Here is a 16,209-nt window from a genome sequence, read left to right on the forward strand (position 1 = left end):
CAGAATGCCCCAATTTGATCTGCAGTTAGTGAAATCCCTTTTAAATCCCCAGCAGTTTTTGTTTTGCTTTTTAAAGAAATTGACATGATAATGTTAAAATTCATGTGGAAATTCAAGAGATCAAGGATAATCAAGATAGTCTTCCAAACAAATGAAAGACTCACCTTGATTTCAGAACTTAACTAAAAGCTACAGTCATTAAGACAGTATGACAATGATATAGGATGCACATGTACATTAATGGAAAAGAATTGAGAGTCAATAAAAATACCCATATGCCTATGGTCATCTGAACTTTGACAAGGAGGGGGTCAAGACTATTCCAGGGCAGGGGGGAAAATAATCTTTGCCACAGATGATGCTGAGATAATTGAATAGGCTCATATAAAAGGATGAGATCAGACCCCTCCCATTACCATATACAAAATTAACTCAAAATAGATCAATGACCTAAATTCAACAATAAAACTTGCAATATGTTTCAAAAATATAGAAAATAATCTTTGTGATCTTGTGTTAGGCTAAGTCTCTTAAACATGACACCAAAAGCAAAATAGCAAAGGAAAAAAACCAATTGGATTCAATAAAGTTTAGAAACATTTCCTACAAAATAATTTCTCTAGAAAAAAAAAACAGAGGCTGAAGAAAAGCAAAGATAATTGAAAATGATGTATCTGATCAACAATATATGGTGAAAATATAGTCAAATGTTTCAATCAAAAATTAACAGTGAATAGAAAATATTTGAGAAAAGTCTCTCTATAATAATAACATTTACAGACTTTTATTTCTTGTCGTTATTTCCTAAGGAATCTGTATAAGAATTGATAACATAGCATTTATGTCATGTTAGATATTATAAATAATATAGAGATTATTTAAAGTACATGGAAGGAGATATAGAGATTATATGCAAACACTATGCCATTTTATATGAGGGATTTGAGCATTTATAGATTTTGGTATCCTAAGAGGTCCTGGAACTAATCCCTCACATATATACAGATATTATTATATATGTGGAATTCTTATTACAACTCAATGATATTTAAAGATATGTAGCCCAATTTTAAAAATGGGGAAATGGTATGAACAGACATTTCCTTATAGAAGATATTCAAATAAACTATAAAAATATTTAAAGATGCTTGATATAATTAGTAGGGGAGTCAAAATCAAAATTATGAGAAGTCACTTCACACACACTACAATGTCTGTGATCAAAAAATCACATAACAAGCATTGGCAAAGATTCCACTTTTAAGTAGTGAAATATGTGTTCACATAAAAACATGCACACAAAAGTTCAGGACAATAATATTCATTAGCCAAAAAATGAAATAAATCCGAATATCCAGCTGATAATTAATAAGTAAAATGGGCTATATCCATACCATGAAATACTAAGGAGTTATGTCCTGATGATATTACAACATGGATGAATCCAGTGAATATTATGTAAGTGAAAAAAACTAGTAATTTATGAGGTGTCAATGATAAGCAAATCTTATTTATTTATTGTTGAGGGATGATGGTATTGGGTGAGAGAAGTAGAGGGAATGTTATTTCATCTAGTTTCTTTTCGTGGTTTTAAAAAATGTTCTCAACTTGGATGGTATTTCACATTGAGAGATTGGATAATGTTCTCAAACCCTGTAATTATACTGCTAAAACCATTAAATTGAACTCTTTAAATGGGTGAATTATATGTTTTACATGAATTATATCTCAAAAACGCCATTTAAAAAGTAACAAAAAAAGGAAAGAAAGAATATATGTTCCCCCCTCTAATAGCTTGTCTTCTCATTCTATTGATTATGGATTGCTTCCTTTGTAGAAAATTTTGGTGTAAGTAGTTTCTCTTGTCTATTTTTGCTTTTGTAGCATATGCTTTTTAATCTTACATCTAAGAAACCATTGTCAGGATCAAGGTCCAGAAGATTTTTCTTTAATTTTTTTTCCATAAGTTCTTCAGTTTCACTTACTTTCTATAATAACCAAATTCATAGAGGCACAGAGTACAATAGTGATTCCAGAGTCTGCAGATTGGGAAAAAATGGAAGTTTTTCAATGGTTACAAAATTACAATTATGCAAGAGGAATAAATCCTAGAGATCTGCTGTACAAGTGATTACTATAAACAACAGTGTTTAATATTTCAAAATGTAAGGGTATATCTCAAATTAATTATTCTTACAATAAACAGAACAGAAACTAGGGGACACACACACACACACACACACACACACACACACACACCTTTGAGAGGTGTTGTTTGTCTATTACCTTGATTGGGGTGAATGGTTATCTTGGGTGTTTCCATGTATTCAAACTCATTGTTATGGTTTGTATATAAAATGTCTCCTAAAGATTCAAGTGTTGAAGTCTGGTCCTCAATGCAGCAATATTCAAAGGTGGGGATTTGGCAAGTAATTGGATCATGAGGGTTCTCACCTCATCAATGGCTTAATCTATCGAGGGACTCATAGCTAAATGAACTATAAGGAGTTGGTGTGAAGTGTAGGACATGGAACTTATTTCGAAGGTGTGGGTCCTTGGGAGTACCCTTAGGGGTGATACCTTATCCTGAACCCTTTTCTCTTTCTCTGTTTCCTGGCAGCCATGAGGTGAGCAGCTTTCCATTGCCACATCCTTCTGCCATAATGTTCTGCCTTATCTCAGTACCAAAGCAGTGGAGATGGTCAACCATGGACTGAAACCCTGAAACTGTGAGCTAAAATAAAATTTTACCCAGTTTAGTCTTTTTGCTCAGGTATTTTGTCACAGCAATGAGAAACTAACACACTCACCAAAATATTCATATTAAATATGGGCAATTATTTATACATAATTTAGATCTCAATAATATTATTTCAAAACACAACAAATTATATGAATAAATCTACATTGAAACATATTCATCTATATTAAGCAAAACATGACTTCTTATGTATATCTCTATTCTATAACCACATAAATCATTCTAACCTACCTTTTTGATTAATCTATAAATTCCTACTCCAACAGTGAGAAAAAAGACTATCACTATCAACTCAGCCACTTAATTGTTCATTTCTCATACATATGTATGCCAGTATTAGAATTATTAATCCATATCTTCATAAGAAAAAATTTTGTTAATAGCAGTGCAGTGTTTATGTGCAGTTCCTTTTCCCTTTACATTTGCATATTCCACTCATTTCTAAATTATTTGAGCTACACTAACCCCCATAACTATTTCAGTAAGGTAGTTTCATACATTTGTAATATAGTATGATTTTCTTGTCACAGTGTGTGTTCTTCCTGGTTGTCCTGATCCAGGAATGCACTCTGTCATTGATTCATCTATGTAGTATCATAGAATAGTTGACTATCTAAAAATTCCTGTACTTCCCCCATTCACACATCCTTTTTTCTTTTCTAATCTCTGGTGATCTTTTTATTTTCTGTATAGTTTTGCCTTTTTCAGAATGTCAAAGAATTGTAATCACATAGTATGAAGTCTTTTCAGGTGGTGTTCTAGTATCAGTGATATACATTTAAGGTTTTTCGATATCTTTCTATACCTTAATAGCTCTTTATTAGTTTTAGACCACTAAGTAATATTCCATTGTGTTATTTTACCACAGTTTTCTTACTTATATATAGATGGCCATCTTGGATTCTTCCAGTTTTTCTTAATCATGACTAAAACTTCTATAAATATGTGTTTAGTGTGTATGTGTGGACATAAGTTCAAATCAGTCAGACTAATATCTAGGAGAGTAATTGTTGGATCATATATTAAAACTATGCTTACCTTTGTAAGAAATTGATGAACTGCCTTTCAAAATAGTAAAGCCATTTTGTATTTCTATTTGCAATAAGAGGACTTTGTTACTTACACCATTGCCAGTGTTTGGGCTGCTGTTTTCTTAGGTTTTAGCTATTCTAATAGGTTCTTCTTCCACTTCATTATTGTTTCAAGTCCCAATTCCCTGATAATAATGATAAACATCTTTTCATGTGCTTATTTGCCACCTTATATCTTCTTTGTTCAGGTGTCTGTTCAAATCTCTTTTACATTTGTAAATTGTATGTCTTCTTATTGTTGAACTTCAAGAATTCTTTTACTCTTTTGGATATATGCCTTTTATCAGATATGAGGTTTGCAAATTTTTTTATGGGGGGAGTCACATATTATATTGTTTTCAGTGACTGTCAGGATGCAACACTCAGTGTACTTGGTTTTGTGGGATTTTTGTCTTTTTATTTATTTTTTTTTTCTGGTTGTGCATCACATCACACTAGTGTACTTGGAAATTCACTGATTTCAAAAAACATTTACTAGATGTCACAAATAGTTCTATTTCTCAGAGTCCATCTGTTAGAAAGTACAATTGGAATATTTTCCTTGATATTTTGATTTATGTTTCTTGACTTAACATTTACGTTTTTCTGCAGATGCATAATATTTTTACTTTATTTTTTTTCATTTGGTTTATATTGCTCTGCCCAGGAAACTATAGCATCACTTTAAAACTATGGTTAATCAATTTAAATTATTTTTTCCCAAATGTTATAACTCTTAAATAATCCAATCTCTATTATTTTAGGTTTCTCAGTATGGACGCTGCTATAATGGTGCTTATGAACCCAATCAGTGGCTGGTCTTGTTCAGAACACAGTATTCTCAGTTAAAGAATCCCTAAAAAACAAATGCCAAATGTTATCTTTGATATAAGGAGAGCAACTAAGAACAGAGCAGGGAGGAAGAACATGAGAAGAAGATTAACATTAAACAGGGACGAGAGGGGGGAGGGAAAGGGAGAGAGAAGGGAAATTGCTTGGAAATGGAAGGAAACCCTCATCGTTATACAAAATTACATATAGGAGGAGGTGAAGGGAAAGGGGGAAAAAAACAAGGGAGAGAAATGAAATACAGTAGATGGGTAGAGAGAGAAGATGGGAGGGGAGGGGAGAGGAGAGGGGATAGTAGAGGATAGGAAAAAAAAGAGAGACTTTTTGAGTTAAACATTGATTAAATTAAATAACCAAGCTGATAAAAGATATGAAGGACAGAGAATTCAAGGTTATCCTGAGTGAGTTGTGCTAGTCATACAATAAGGAACATTTGAATAAGTCCTATTTGGTGTGCATATTAGGGAAACATTTACTTCTGGACACATTACATAGTTATAGCTTTCACATGAGGACCTATCTGAGGGCCATTAGAGACATAATGGGAGCTTGTAGATGTTTTGCTGTATCATCATCATCATCATCATCATGAGGCAGAATCATTTCACAATGGGAAAGGTGTACAGCTTATTGAATAATAGGTCATTCCCAGTTACCTGTTGAAGTTTATTCCCTATCATTCTTTTTTCCTTTGGCTTTATGGACACAAAATTTTGGCTCCATTGAAGCTGCTGATTCTTAAATAAACCAAACTCATGCTAGATTTAGTATTTTGAAATGGCTACTTCCTGTTCTGGAAACACTCTTCTACAATGTAATGGAATGGCAGACTCTGTCTTTCATTCAGGACTCTGGTCAGATATTCCCTTCTCCCCAAAATTTCCAAAAGATCTTTAAGTACAATATTTAAAAGGAAAACCATCACAAGTTTCTCTGTCACTGTCTTCATAATCTGCTTTTTTTAGGTTCTTTGTCATTTCATGAGTGAGTTGTAGGAGTACTTTATATCTTACATATTATAGATATAAATTCCCAGTCAAATAATATATATACACACACACACACACACACACACACTCACACACACACATTTGTAAATATATAAGATATATACATTCATACATATGTAATATTTCCACATCAGTAGGAAACTATCTATCATTCTACTACATTCTGTCTCTATGAACTGCCTGAAAATTATAAATTATAAAATTATAAATTTTTTATGACTTCTTTCACTTAGCCTATATTTTCAAGCTTCACTAAAGTTGTGATATATATATATATATATATTCATTTCTTTTTACTGCTGAAAATATTGTTATATTGATATGCCACCATATTTTTGTCCATTCCTCAGTTAAAGAACATTGTGCTGTTACCACTTTGTGGATATTATGAATGATGCTTGCATAGATTTTGGTGTGAACATATGTTTATATTTCTCTTGGGTATTAAGAGTAGAATTGTTGGATCAATGGTATATGTGTCCCTTTTTCATTACTGTAATGAGATTACTAAGGCAAAATAAATTTACAAGGAAAATATTTTTGTTTGTTTGTTTGTTTAGTTTTTTCCTCACATAATTGATCTTGGAAAGTCCAAGATCAGGCAGTCTCATTCACTTGGTCTTTGGTGAGGGCCTAGTGATTGATTGCATCCTGTTAGGAGCTCATGCAGCAGTGAAAGACTATATTGCCAAATAAAGCCAGAGGGTATTTCAGGAGTTGGTCTTAGTCATAACAACTTGCTCTCACAAAAGCTCAGGATCCCATGAGAGCTATCTTAATCTATTTCACCTGGTTCTTCTAATTACCAGCGACCTTCTACTGGATGACCTCTTAGAGGTTCCATATAATTTATCCCAACCTCTACCCTAGGGACCAAGCTCTCAACACATGAAGTCTTTGGAGACAAGCCACATACAAACCATTGCACACTGTAAATCTACATTTAACAATCTGATGGACTGTCAGACTGTTTTCCAAAGCAGCTGCACCATGTTACATTCTTATCAATAATGTCTTTCTTTATTTCTTTCTTTCCCTCTTCCCTCTCTCCCTCCCTCCCTTCCTTCCTTCCTTCCTTCCTTCCTTCCTTATTTTCTTGGTACTAGGGATCGAACCTGGAGCACTTTACCACAGAGCAACATCTTCAGCTATTTTTATTTTTATTTTGAGACAGAGCATCACTAAGTTGTTCAGGCTGGCCTAACACTTGAGATGCTCCTGCCTCAGCCTCCCCAGGTACTGGTATTAAAAATGTATGCCACAGAGTTCAACTCTTGCTTTATTTTTTAAATAAAATTACCACTACTCATATATTTACTTACGTTTTTAGCTTCTACCACTAAAATGTTTTCTATTCTTATATGCATGTAGCTTTATTATTCCTGTCAGTTTTACCAAAAAGTAAGGAAATAAGAGACAAGTAAGGGAATAAATCTATCAATAATTTTTTCAATTTTATTCTTTTATGTTTGTATCTATTCCAATTTTCTCAATGTAAATAATTTAAATATTTGTGAACGTAATTTTATGTTCTACAAATACACTTAATATATGTGTAAAAGTTTACTTGAGTGATACATTTTTTTCAAGTCAAATAAGGAAAATAATGATTGTTGAAATTCAAGCAATAGAGATATGGTAAGTATGTGGAGAGATTACTAAGGAAAGGTATGCTTAGAAGAGAGGCAGTAGGTCAAAAGAAATGCATTATTTGCTTCTTCAGAATTTATGCTCTGAATTTGCTTAATGAGAAAGAAAAAAAATGGCCTTTAATGAAACTAAGCAAGGAGCTTAAAATGGAAAGGAAAAAAGGAAGACTTTGATATTTTTCACTTGTTCATATGAGCTCTTTTATGGGAAGGCAACTCATACCAAACTATACTTCTATCCTAAAAGAAATAGGATACGCATCTTAGAAAACTGACACTCAGAAACAGAGTATAAATTCACTAAATAGGACTAGAGATTAATGTTTGAACCCACATCTCTATGACTTCAGAGTTCATGCTCAGTTTCCCATACAAGGCTACCTTCACAGAAATTGGCCCAACTTTTCCTCCAGTTGCCTACAGGGTGATTGTGGTTTGCTGGTACATGACTGCACTGGAGATGGCTATCACCCATGTGGAAATCAAGTGCCATTGCTCAGTCCAAGTAATCTCCCAAGCTGTGTTCCAAGTAGCCTCTTTCTTTCTCCTTTCCTATCTTCTTTCTCCCTTTTCTCTCCCTCTTTGCTTTCTTTCCCTTTTTATGTTTGTCTAGTGATTTAGAGGAGTGGTCTGGAGTACAGGCAGAATTGTGTTATATTTATATTATAAATTTATATTAAATTTATATTAAAGTCCTAATCTCCAGGACCTTAGAAAGTGGCTGTATTTGGAAGAAATAACTTCAGAGAGCTAATTATGACTTCAGGTGACTGAAGGTAGAAACAGATGCACAGAGGAAAGGATCATCTATAAATGGAGAGGGCTAAGGAGAAATCAACCCTACTGATCCCTTGATCTCAACTTCTAACTTCCATAATTTAGGAAATAAATTCTGTTGGTTGTTTTATCTGTATGTGGTACCTGTCTTGCAGCTCTAACAAACTAATACAAGCTAACCACATAGAACTTGAAATGATTAGTTCTGTGACTTACTAGTTATATAAATTTGATAAAGTATGTTTCTCTCTCTCTCTCTCTCTGTGTCACTATTTATTCATCTATAAAAATGAATATTTATGAGATTCTACCTCACAGTGTTTTGTGAGCATTAAAGGAAAATGAATTAGAAATATAACTAACTCAATAAATATTAGCAACAATTTAATAAATGCTAGCATAATTTTATAAGTAATTCTTATTTCCTTGTGTTTTATTTGTTTGTTTTGTGCTGAAAATTAAACTCAGAACCTCATGCATGCTAAACTTAACCTGCTTTACATCTAGGCTACATCTCTAGCTCCCATGTAGTTCTTGATACCATTTTGGGTACACTGTAAAAGCAAAAGATCATAGTCAATTTAATGATGAGAATATCATCTCAAACTCTTAGAAGGACTAAAAAATATGAAAAATAACACTGATTTAGAAAGAACTTACAGCCAAATTGAGATTTATTTTCCTTTTAAATTGGTTAGGTATGGAAATCAAGAATTGGTAGACTATAAAGGAATAAGGTGAATCAATATACATCCCAATGTAAAATGAATGTTCTTCTAAAGGTTCAAATCCATTGGAATGAAAATATTTTGGAATTTTGCTTTAGTGCCTAGAAGAGAAAAACTCAAAGGGAATGGCAATGGATATTTATGTGAACGAGAATTTATGGGATGGTCCAAAGAGCAAGAAAGTCATATAGACTGAAAAAGACTAGCAGTATATTGATATTATGGTATGTTGGAATTAATCTAACCATTATGTTTATGGTCCATTATTTTGGGAAAGGCACAATACAACTGATAAGAAGTTATTGATTTATCATTATTTCTGGATACGTATGTTATTTTGTCATCTTTGAATTTATTTAGAAAAATCACATATGTATTATAAACATGGTACTAATATACTTTAAATTTTCTGTTTCAAATTATCTTTATTGATTATATACTTTTAAACATAAAAATTTTATGATTAATCTCTAGGTTCAATAAGTACTTTGCTTATGTCTAAAATAAAGAAATTTTATTTTTGACTGTTTTCTTGTGGTCTACCAATAAAAGGCAGAAAAAGAAAAGAAAAAAAAACTAAAAACAAATCAACAATGATGAAAAATATAACATGAAGAATCCTTCCATTTTCTCCTCAGCAGTTCTATACTACGATCCTGGTTGTGTTTATTACTTCCATCTACTCAATTTGGCAGGTCTCCAGGGGGCTATGCTTCTGCCCAGGAAAACTCAGCAGTCTGTCTTTACTGTTAACCTCTGTACCTTTTCTCCCCCCTGTATTCATTTTTCATTTTGGGTGAGTTTGTGGTACATGAATATCAAGGAAAATGAATGAAGAAAATGACTGTGGTATGGAAAGAAAGATAGCAAAGTAAGTGGTAATTCTCATAATTTCTTACTCTCTTTTAATGGTTTTGAAAATACTTTGTAGAAATAGTATTTTTAACTGAAAATTCAAAAATATGCACAATAAGGAGTCTGAAAATTGATTTTTTTTGTTAAAAATATTTCTTAGTAGACATAAGTCATGTTCCTGAAGGGAGAACATGCAAAATCTCAAGAAGAGATCTGAGAGCCAGATTTTTCTCAGGAAAAAAGTATAACCTTAAAAAAAAATACATTGTGGGAATGCAAATGTTTGGGTAGTTTCCCAGGAGAGATCTGAGACTGTAACTGCACATTTACCACATACCAGTCTAACAAGTCAGCACAGAGCCTTATTTATCTCTGTCAGCTTTCCCCCTGGATCCCACATTCCTTGGGCCTAGAGTCAGCACCATAAGCATTATTTTGGCATCAAGCTTATTTATCCAAGACATAAAATTAAGATAAAATTGTAGTTCTGGAAATATGGTATATATGTCACATTTATTTTAAAAATGATACTGGGAGTATAAAAATATATCATTACAAAATATTACACATTTTTTTAAGGATTTACTATTTTTTTTTCAGAATGGATTCTTATCTGCTAGGCTACTGCATCATGACAATAAAATAGTGTAACCAAATGGGCAGGGATATTGAATTTATTTGAGAGGCACACACTCTCTTTTTTGATAATGTTTAGGTGGCAAACTCTAGAGGCAGAACAAGATCCTGGATTACATCAACCCAGAGCATCCTTAATGAATTAAAAAAAAATAAGATTTATGGAGTAGAGGCCAAAGTCCAATTTAGGAAAATATAGTGAGCAAATATATTATCTCTCAATACTTTTTTTCTCTTGAAATAATACCTTAATTGTGGCTTAAAACAGATAGTTAGGCAATATCACCAAGGGAAATCTAGAACAAATATCAGTTTCTCTTATCACTAATCTTAAAAGTACAACTGATTAAGTGATAGAAGTTTTTATTGAGATTATTAATATAAGCTTAAATTTAGTGAGTTTCTTAACTTAATCTCTATACTCCATAGTGATTATATTTTTTACTGTAAAAGTAGTTCTACACACACTTTTCATCCACATGTATATAGAGAATTGAGTTTCAGCCCAAATCTTAACATTAGTGAAGCATGTGGGTCATAAAACTAAGAAAACATGGAATTTGCCTCTTGCACCTGGGAATAGGGTACAGAAGTTCACCTAGTAGTCCAAGACTGAACGAATAAACTAGAACATGACTATACAAAAGAATGTCTAAACAAGGAACTTGAAAATCTGTGAAGTATCATATTTTTTCTCCCACAAACTTAGAAGAAATAGAAACCATTTATATACACATTAGAATAATCTTGGCTGAAAACAACAGTTGTAAAGAGCAAATTCTATTTTATTTGAGATCACTTTTAAGCACCTAATTATATACTCTTGAATTATCTGGGATCAATTTTCATATTGTATATTAATGCCTTGTTTGGGTTTTCTCTCCAGATGCCTTTCATACCATTTGGTAGGTAAATTACAGTTAGTCAATATATTTATAATAATTGTAATGCAAATAGCAGCTTCCATTAGCTTTATTATTATTTAGTTTTTCTCCTTTGTTTCCTTTAGTTACGTTAAGGAAATTTTATCTTATCCTAATTTTATAAAGGAAAGAGACAGTGTGGTTCAAAATTATAAAATAAATTCTCCAAAAAGAAAAGAACCTTGAAAATGGCAGTGGAGGTATATCTCACTGAAGCAAAAGCCTTTAATTCTTATCCTATACTAACTATATCTGTGAAAAAAATTAAGTATTAGTATAGTTTATATTTACACATTGACCAAATTAGTATGATTTGTTTTGATAAAAATGGCAAGTAAGAATTGGAAAAAGGCACCAAAGTCTTGATAAAGAAAATTATCATTTTACAACGAACTGATATTCCAACCCATGTTGTAGGAACAGTGTTTGGAACTCTGGACATACAGTGTTATGGAAGAAGTTTATGTTGATAAGTAAATTGGTAAAAAATTGATAAAATCCCCCACATACTTAATGTAGGCAAACTTCAGTGAAATAGTCCAAATTAGAGATCTCACAAGAAGACTGAATCAGACCCTGTTGAAGGTGGCTTTCCTTTGCTATCATCTCCAAACCAGCCAGCAGAGTTTGAGTGGCTCTTGACCAGGGAAGGACACAAGGGACCTTGTTCAGAAAGCACACAGAAGCTGTCTTGTTCTACTGAGACTGCTATAACAAGATATCACAGACTGGGTGGCTTAAACAACTGAATTTTTTTTTCTCAAAGTCTAAAGGCTAGTAAATCTTATATCCAAGTGCTGGCCAATTTGGTTTCCTGTGAAGATTTTCTTCCTAGATTGCAAATGGTTGCCCTCTTCTCAATAAGTCATCACATGCCCTCTCCTTTGCATGTGCATGGAAAGAGAAAGCTCTCTTTTTTCTATTTTTTAATAAAACCATTAATTCCACTGGATTTAGACCACAATCTATCATCTCATTTAACCTGGTTACCTTCTGAAAGTCTTATCTCCAAACACAGTTACACTGTGAATTAGGGTTATAATGTATAAATGTCAGGGAAGATAATTCAGTTGAAAATTGGAATCTTCCTGGTCTTTCATTTGTAAATGTGTCTCAAACCATATCCCTCTAACTTTCAGGATCATGCCCTCATTAACTGCCATGAATGAAAAGGAAATACTGCTACTGTGTCTCATCTCAGCTCAAATGATGTCTCCTTAAAGTACTTCTTTGGAGACCAGAGACAAAATTGCTCTATGGTTATGTTCTATTACCTTTTATGCTTTTAAAAAAACACTGCACTTGTAGTATGCTGAGCATCATAAGTCAATCCCTCAAAACCAAAGGCTGAATGTTTTCTCTGATATGCCAATGCTAATTCACAGTAAGGGTTATGGGGGTTAGGAAAGAATAGAGTTTCTTTGAATTAGGTCAAGGAGACTGAAGGAGGGGATTAGGAAAGAGGGGCATGAAGATATGGTGGTAGGAAGGATAGTAGAATGAAACAGACATTGTTACCTTATGTACATATATGACTATATGACCGGACATGTACAACCAGAAGAATGAAAACTTCTACTCCATTTATGTATCATATGTCAAAACACATTCTACTATCATGTATAACTAATTAGAACAAATTTTAAAAAGTCATCATTGCATGTATCCCTATCACATTATGTAACTATTTGTGTACCCTCTGTCTTTTTTTTTTAAAATCAACTATATGATTTTTACATGCAGAATTTGTATCTGTTTTCTCTGCTACTTAATAAACTTAATGAATACTTGTGAAAAAAATCAATGAATTAAAGGATCAGTTAAAAATTTTTCTACAGAAAATAAAAAGTCACTGGCAACATATTTTCAAAAATATATAAGTTAAAATTATCTTAAACTGTATGAATAAATGAGAACGTATGGATCTTGATTACAAATTAATCCTCTATTAGAGAAGATAATAATTATTCAACTAAATATTTCTTCCTTTTCCCTGCCCTCACTGCCTATATTCTGCATTCATAAAGTCTGATTATTGTCATTCCTACTGAATGGACAATAAAAAAGTCACACCAACATCTGGCCACAGCTGATTTGCCAAAGGGGCAATATCTATACAGAGTCAGCTCAACTGCTGGTCTATAGAGAGAATGGTTGCACAGACACCCACAGAGGGCTGAATAGTGAGAGTATTTTAGAGAGGCTGTCACAACCCAAAAGTGTCATGATACATACATTAAAATATGGAGAATTTCTTTTTATATTTTTTATAAAATGTGTCAATAGCAACATAATAAATGCATTCATAGGGTTTTTTCTATGTGTATTTTGCAACCATTTTAGTATTTCAGAGCATTTTACATTAAAAAAATCTATGGGGCTGGGGATGTGGCTCAAGCGGTAGCCAGCTCACCTGGCATGTGTGCAGACAGGGTTCGATCCTTAGCACCACATACAAACAAAGATGTTGTGTCTGCCGATAACTAAAATAAATAAATAAATATTAAAATTCTCTCTCTTTCTCTCTTTAAAAAAATCTATGGTATATTCCTGTTGTGATATAATTTCTATGATTCTGTTAAGCTTTAAAACTTAAATGGTTCATAATTTAATCAGTGAGTGAAAATTTTCCCCACATGGATATGTATTTTGTTTAGAACTATGTATGATCCTTTAACCTAATAAAATCACACTGATAAATAATTATAAAGCTATGTAACATGCATTCACATTTGTTTAAGCAGAGAAAATTATATTTTTAAGCCATGTGTAAAGTCATCAGGGCAACATAAATTTTGAAAGCTGTACACAAAAATGAATGTGTACTTTCAGATCAATGAAAATGATCTTCATAGAGAAAAAGTGGTCTTCATAGAGAAAAAAGGATAGTTTTATAAGGCACTGTATTAGTTATGTGAAGTCATAGATACATTTTGGACAGTTTTCTTCAACTTTTTAAAATGTCTTGGTCATCTTGTGTTTTGGTTTATGAAGCACCCAAATTCAACTCAGGCAAGAATAGTTTGTGCCCCCTAAGGAATAAATCTTTAATCTACATTAATCATTATCCATTTCTCGGAAATTGGTTTAGATATTTCTACATGGTAAATCTGTGGTCAATGAGATGTGAAGAGAAATATGCGGTCTTGCAGGGTTCTAGATTAGGCCCCTTTGAGAATGATCTTTGATGTAAATGTGGCTACAGGAGACATGGTTTCTCCTTTGACTTGTTCTGTCTCATGTTATGCCTGTGACTGAAGTGGCCATCAGATAACATTGAGCAAGGCTGACCTAAAGTAAAACAGATTTGCTATGAATGATGGAAAGAAGAAGATGGAAAGAACCTGAATTCTATATGACTTAACCACTCTTGAAGCATTCTAGTTCTGTATGTTATATAAAGTGGGATAATAAGTGCCACATTATTTAAGCTGTGTGTCCTGTAGTTTTCCTTATTTTTTTCCTACCAGCAGTCAAATGTAACCTTAAAATTATCTTGTTTGCTTTTAAGAACAAGCTATTAAATAACTTGCTAAACATATATATTTTTTTAATTTGAAGGTGCTTGAAGGAATGAGAAAATTAGTACTACAAACCACTGGCCAGAGTTCATTTTTCTTGTCTTTAAATTTGTTTTGACATTAAAATATTGCCAAATACTGATTTCAAAAAACATTTCCGGTTAATTTTTGAAAGTTTGACTAAAGATAAAATATGGGAAACATGAAGCAAAAATCTGCAACTGATAAGTAAATTAATATTAGAAACATAGTGTTATTTAGAAATAAAATAAAAAACAAATTCCCAAACTAACTGCAGACTTTATTGATCATTTACATATACCAAAAAATTGGTTAGTCAAGTAGGAAAACTGCTATTGGATATGACTTTTTTTTTTAACAAGAAGTCATAATTTTCTGGAGAATTGCTTAATGTAAAATTTCCTAGGAGTGAAAACACAACAGTTTATATTTTAAATTATGATCATTTCACTGATTAAAAAAAGCTTATCCTCCCTTTCTTTTAGATATACAAGTAGTTGTCAGGTTTGGTTTTATAAAGCAAGGAAGTTTCTCATAAGAATGAATATGTTAAAAGCTGTTCAGTATGAATATACAAATTCTTGTTTTTCATAATATAAGACTAGAAATAAACATAATCTCATTGAAGGAAACAACAATATCAGGCAGAGTGAATATCTTGATGTTACAGTAAAATGGCATACAGCATGAATCAACATTTTTTTTTTAAATCAAAAACTAAAACAAAGGCAGGTCATGGAGTTATATACTACTAGAGCTAAAAGAAAAGATAAAGATAAGTGTCAGAATTATCCTGTATTTTTAATGAGGAAACTGATACGCAGAGATTAATTTTCTTTTCAAAGTCTTGCATTTGCATACTGGCAGAGCTTCAACTCAAAACTCCAAAGTTAGGCAACTGAAAGCTTCACAAACATCTTCTTCCCGACTCCTCATAAGGAATTTCCGATTACTTACAATCTAGAAATGAGCATTTAGTCAAACCATAACTAGGCAATTTTAATTTTCTGTTTTGGGGGCCAATGTTCTACTAGTAAATATCTAATTCACAAAACTTATCGATTACAACATTCATTTTTCTTATTTTTGGGATGCATATTTTTGATGAAGAAAAAATAATTTTTCCTATATAATAGTAGGGAACATTGATTCTTTTGGCCAGTTTAAAAGAGATGAGTGACAGCCCTGCATGTGGAGAAGGAAAATAGAAGTAGTAAAGGAGGTAGGTGTGTCGTGGGCGTGTCAGGTGAAAAGAGAATGAGAAGAACTGAGGAAATGTAAACTTGTAAACATGTTTTTTTAAAATTTGTGACTGAGGTCTGAAGAGAATGTGACATACTATCCATGGTTTACTACTAAAATACAATGAACATGAAATAAAATAAAAACACATGATAAAGGAAATAATG

General features: G+C 32.4%; 1 protein-coding gene across 1 annotated transcript in view; it reads right to left on the reverse strand.

Annotated features, from left to right (window-relative positions):
* Positions 1 to 16,209, reverse strand: part of Tfpi (tissue factor pathway inhibitor) — a 73,313-nt gene that overhangs the window by 43,199 nt on the left and 13,905 nt on the right. The gene's annotated exons all lie outside the window — the stretch shown is intronic.

The sequence above is a fragment of the Urocitellus parryii genome, chromosome 1 (genome assembly GCF_045843805.1).
Source record: "Urocitellus parryii isolate mUroPar1 chromosome 1, mUroPar1.hap1, whole genome shotgun sequence".
NCBI classification, from domain to species: domain Eukaryota; kingdom Metazoa; phylum Chordata; class Mammalia; order Rodentia; family Sciuridae; genus Urocitellus; species Urocitellus parryii.